This window comes from Vombatus ursinus, unplaced genomic scaffold, assembly GCF_900497805.2.
Source record: "Vombatus ursinus unplaced genomic scaffold, bare-nosed wombat genome assembly UNPS02001287.1, whole genome shotgun sequence".
NCBI lineage: Eukaryota > Metazoa > Chordata > Mammalia > Diprotodontia > Vombatidae > Vombatus > Vombatus ursinus.
This window is the reverse complement of record NW_020941065.1, coordinates 10,561,370-10,567,667: the sequence shown is the minus strand read 5'-3', so window position 1 is coordinate 10,567,667 and position 6,298 is coordinate 10,561,370.

Sequence of the window (6,298 nt, the reverse complement as noted above, 5' to 3'; positions counted from 1 at the left end):
CTTCTTGATTCCAAGCCCAGGCTTCAAGAAATGCTTGTTGAATTGAACTGAACTCTATCTGACTCTGGATCTAGTTGACTTTCTAGTGCACCATGGGGTTACTTCTATTCTCTGGGCATCAGTTTCCCCTTTTGTCAAATGGAGATCCTAGAATCTCAGAATTAGAAGGCGGAATAGTGGTCATCTAGTCCAACTTTTACCCAAACAAGCAACCCCCCTATGACAATTCAGCCTTGGCTTGCAGATCTCAAATGAGGAGAAACTCACTACCTCCCAAGGCAGTCCAGTCCACTTTTGGACACCCCTGATGGTTGGGAAATTTTCCTGATATCAAGCCTTAACTGACCTCATTGCCACTGCCACCCAGTGCTAGAAGCTGAATCCTTCCATGCGATAGCATTTCCAATAGAGTTCTCATGTCCCTTCTAAATCAGGGGTCCTCAACCTAGGGTCCATGAACTTTAAAATGTGATAATTTGATTAAAAATTGATAAAATTTAATGTCTAGTCCTTCCCACCCCCAGTTGTGGAAAATGACATTCATTTTGCTGGATGTTATGTACAGCCAGGGACAGCTCCCAGGGACAGCTCCCAGGGACAGCTCCCAGGTCCTGAGAGCTCCTCCCAGCCATTTCTAGGCATCTTTGCTGTGCTCCCTTCCCGGAGCCCTCCTGGGCTCTTCAGGGTGAGGGAGGGGAGAGATTGCTGAGGGAAGGAACATGAAGACCAAGCCAGGAGACCACAGCCTGCCTCACTGTTATTAGATTCCAGTGGACAAAGTCAGGTGCTTCAGAGGCTGTTGGGCTTTCCAGGTGTGGGGGCAGCCAGCAGTAATCTGATTTCATCGGTTTGCTTCATTTCCCTGTGCTTCTGGCCTGATAGTCACAAATGGCACCTGTTGGAAGATGAATTTCCTTTAGACTGGTGGCCATCAAAATGATTCCAAAGCACTCGGCAGGTAGAAGAGCTTTGCTATGGGAGGAGACAGGAAAGCATGACTGAAAAGGTCCTGGGTTGATTCAAAAGACACAGACCCAGCAGTGTGCAATGGACAGAACCCTGGGTTTGGAAATGGAAGACCTGAGTTCAAATTCAACTCTGCCACTTATTAACTTAGTGACCTTGGGCAAGTTAACCCCCTTTCCAGGCCTCTGTTCTTTCATCTCTAAGATGAGGATACTGATTAGAACAGGGTTTTTCTTTTTCTTTTTCTTTCTTTTTTGTTATGGACCCCTTTGGCAGTCTGGTGATGGCTACAGATCCCTTCTCAGAATAAGAGTTGTTGCCTACCTTCATAATCGAAAGAAATGTTGCAAAAATAACTATAATTATGTATACATATATAATACATATGTGTATGAATGTGTGTGGATACATGGAACTCCTGAAATTGATCCCCAAAGCCCAAATCCCAAGTTAAAATGAGGTCTCAGGCATCTTACAAATTTAATATATTAAAACCTAAGATCTCTTCAAGCTCCAAGATTAGGATGGCATTCAGAGTTGGAGGTGACCTTGCTGAACATCGTTCTGCCTCCATCCCCCTTTTAACATGTAGCATGGGTTGTGCCCCATGGAGCACATAATGTGCATGGATGTTAATTCCTGGGAAAAGGGAATGAACTCTTGGGGGTGGGGGTGACTGGAAGGGTTTGAGTCTCCAGCTATGTAGGGGGCATCTCTCCAGAGCCCCTAGTCACATGTCCTGGCTCCTGACAGTTGATTAAAAGCTCAGCATAAAATCCTCCTCCTGCAGCCTGCCTGTCTCTCTGCAAGGACTCCGAGGGCAGGCTTCATTTGCTAACAGGAAGCCAGGGGCTGACACCTGGGGCTGACACCTGGGGCTTTAAATAATCAGGAACTGCCATATGCCTTCCTGCCCAGGGCAATTCAGCCTTTAAGGCCCTACACTGCGGGAGTCTCAGTGTGTGTGTGGGCATGTCTTAGAGCCCAATATAAATGCCAACTATCATATCTAGAAGGGACCTCAGAAATCATTGAGTCAAACTCTTTCTACAAATATGGAAATTTATCCACAGAGAGAGGTAATGATTTGCCCAAGGTAACATAGTCAATTAGCAGCAAAGCCTGGAGTAGAGTCCATTCTCACACAGGCATACACACACACACACATGCACACACATGCACACACGCACACATGCACACACACGCACACATGTGCACACGCTCACACACATATACACTAGCACACATACACAAACACATCCTCACATCCTTTCTTTCTCTCTCTCTCTCTCTCTCTCTCTCTCTCACACACACACACACACACACGCACGCACATGAACACCAACTTTTTTTGTCAAGTCCTCTTCACCTTGCTCTGTAAGTCTCAGGGTCAAGTACTCAGAGGACTTGAATGGGTGAGTAAAAGGCCATTCTCAGTCTTGTGCAGAAGCAATGATGAACAGGGTTTCCAGACAGAAATCCATCATCTGGAACCTTTCTCTTGATGTTTTTATTGCCACAAACCTCTTCTGCTCACCTTCCTGCCTGCCTGCCTGCCTGATGGCCCACGAGGCATCACCCTGCTCCTAGGCAACCATCTTTGAGGCTGTCTTGGTCCTGGTTGACAAAGTTTCAGCCTCAGTGGGTTTTGCTTTTCTTCTGTGGCAGCGGTTAATACCTTCCATCCATTACCACATTACCAGTGTGACAAATGTGTGTGTGTGTGTGTGTGTGAATACTTGGGGGAAGCCCATGGGGTAGGGCTCAGAATGGGATGACCTGCATGGTACATAAATTGCAATCACAGTGACCATCTTGTCCAACTGCATCTGAATGAGATCCCCTGAAATGAAAATCAAGCCTGAATGAGAATCACAGTTAACAAGTAATCATCCAGCCTTTGCTCAAAGACATCCCCCAACACTGAGGGAAGCCCACCACTCAGTCAACTTTGGCACGGCTTGAATTGTTAGGAAATTTTCCCTTATTCTGAGCCAAGACCTGCTTCTCTACAACATCTTACCTTCTCAGAGTTGGAAGGGACCTGAGAAGCAGTGTGAAACAGTGGGTAGAGCATTGGATTTGAAGTCAGGGAATCATGGGTTTAAATCCTGCCTCAGACACTTAAGAGCTAGACAGGTTATTTTACCTCTCTAGGACTCAGTTTCTTCTTCCTTAAAATGGGAAAAATGGACTTGATGACTTTCAAAGTTCCTTCCAGTGCTAAAGCTATAATTCTCTGACCTCAAAGGCCATTCAGTCTTCTGAAGAAGACTCCTTTCCACAATGTCTCTGACAAGTGTTCATCCAGCTTTTGCTTGATGTCTTTCAGAGAGGGGGAACCTACTATCCTGAGGCAGCTCATTCTACTGTTGAACAGCTCCCTGGGTCACAGCCCTTCAAAAGATGGACCCAGTAGGAGACGAGTATTTTTTGTTTGAAAGGGTTTCTACCTCTTCAATCATTTGAAAAAGATTAATAAAACAAGATCCTCCAGGCTCTTATTAATTAACAAATTAACTCATCAACATGGCCCTGAAATGATTGGATGTAAACAGCCATCTTCATGGAACAATATGCCTGTTTAGATTGACTCAGGAGAATCAATCTATCTGCAAACACAGGGCTAAAAGTCCCTGAATCTACTCCCATAATGCCTCTGATTTCTCCTCTTTTTAAGGAAAGCTTTCAGTTTTATAACACTTGACAGTTTAAAAAGCACTTTCCTCCAAACAGCCCTGGGCTCATAGGATTTTAGATATAGACTTGGGACCATCTAGTCCATCCTCCTCATTGAAAAATTGAGGAAACTGAGGTCCAGGAAGGGTACATGGTTTTGACCAAAGTTAAGGTAGATAGGACAATTATATCCAGCACTTTTTATAGATGAGGAAATTGAGGCTCACTTTATAAATGAAGGACATGAAGGGAAATGACTTGCCCAAGCATGTCAATGGTGGATTGGAGATTCAGACTCAAGCCTTCTGAGATCCCATCTATTGTTTCTATTATGATGCACTGCCTAAATCTTTTATTGCTGAAACTGGAGTGAAGGACCATAGCATTTGTGTATATTTAGAGAAGATCTTGGGATTATCTTGTGAAACCTTCTCATTTTACAGACCAGGAAAGTGAGGCAGAGAGAGGAGATATGATTGGTACAAGAGTTCATAAGTAGTAAGTGGCAAAGCTGAGCTTCACATGTGGGTTCCCTGGTTCTGAATCCAATGCTTTTTCAATTAAAGCATGGTGTCTCTCCAAGGTAAGGTAAATTATTTTTAGTTGCTGACAGTAAAACCAGACAATGGCTAGGATTGGAGCCTGGATCATGATTTCATTCTATTGTCATCTCTCCAGGCTTGTGGGAAGTGGTTAGTGATGATGATGACTGACAATCAGGGAATGCTTTCTAGTTCCAAAGCACTTTCGTATGTGGAATCTCATCTGATCCTTGTAACAACCATATGAGGCAGGGAGTACCCCTGAATAGCCCCTGCCTTCTATGTGTTTTTTTAAAGAAGTCTTATTAATGCCCTTTGGTTTTGTTTTTTTTTTGGCTAGGCAATAGGGTTAAGTGACTTGCCCAGGGTCACACAGTTATTGAAGTATTATGTGTCTGAGGCTGGATCTGAACTCAGGTCCTCCTGAATCCAGGGCCAGTGCTCTATACACTGTACCACCTAGCTGCCCCATGCCCTTTGTTTTTGATAATAACAAAAGCTAGGATTTTGAGACCTTTGAGGTTTGCAAAGCACTTTACAAATGTTATCTCTTTTGCTCTTCACAATGCCCTGGGAGGGAAGTGCTTTACACTTATCCCTGCCACATCATGACTTTCCCCAATGAGGTTTCGATATATGGTGGGTCAGCATAAGAAATTAAATGGGAATTTTCTGGGAGTTTTGTGGAAGCAGCAGATGACACAGAAAAAGTTTAGCAACTCAGAAATGCATAAAATAGATGTATGGTATTGTATAATATCCACAGATTTTATCTTTTTTTTTTCTTTTTTAGGCAATTGGGGTTAAGTGACTTGCTCAGGGTCACACAGCTAGTAAGTGTCAAGTGTTTGGTCTGAGGCCAGATTTGAATTCAGGTCATCCTAACTTCAGGGCCAGTGCTCTATCCACTACGCCACCTAGCTGCCCCCCATATTTTATCTTTTAATACCATAATAACTCAGACTCCTTTGGTATAAAGGGAGGGCCAAAAATTTTTATGTGGATTTCCCAGATGATGGGGGTGCTGTGCCCCCAACCCTTCCAATGTGGAAGGTATAACTGCATTATTCCCATTTTGCAGATGGGGGAACTAAGACAGACAGAAGTTGTGACCTGCCCAGGGTCCCACAGCTAGTAAATGTTTGAGGTTGGATTTGAACTCAGCTCTTCCTGACTCCAGGCCTAATGTTCTATTTACTGAACAACCTAACTGCCCTACTACTTAGTAGATGCCTTCTAAACACTTCTTACAAAAGCCTCTCTCTGTTAACATATTTATAATTTTATAGTACCCTCATGAACCATGGTGCCTTGACTCTGAACAGAGATGATACTGGTAGAATTTCAGGCAATATGTTTGGCTGCTAGGAGTAAGATTTTCAGGTCAGAAAGGCTCTTATAACTGTGTGTTCTGACTTTTCAAGGGATAACCCTGATTGAATGTTTTAAGGAAGGGACTGGATGTAAAGGGGTGGCCAGATTGATCAGAACAGACCTCTGTCTATTACTTACTCCCTGTACCTGTCATCTGCCCAGCAAAGCAGTAGAGAGGTGTAGGCTATAAAACTCCATCATTTCACTCTGGTGTTATCGAACTGTCATTTCCCCTTCAAGGCAGCTTCAAAAGAGTTTCCAAATAGGAACAAGATTTTGAATGCCATCCAGTACCTCTTGACCATCAGTTTATGAGATGGGGATTTCCAGAGCACAGTCCTTTGGTGTCTCAATGGCTTTTGTAAGAAGTGACATGTACTGTACCAAGAAATGCAATTTCTCACTGTTCAAGGAGGAAGATGTCAGGACTTTAAAGCCATAATATTTGGGTTCCAATCTTGGACACTTAATCTCTGTGTCTCATTCATCAAATGGGTATAATTTTTCCTGACCTACCTTCATTACATAGAGGTTGCGATGATGACCCAGTGAGGTTTTTGACCCAGTGAGTGTTGTGGCAGCAAACAGAAAGATTATTTGGCAGCAGTGTAGGGGATGGGTTGGAGGGAGAGGATACTTCAGGCAGGGGGCTCAGTTAGGAGGCTATTATATTAGTAAAGGTGAGAGGGGATGGGGATTTGAATTGGGGTGGTGATCATAGGAGTGGAGAGAAAGGG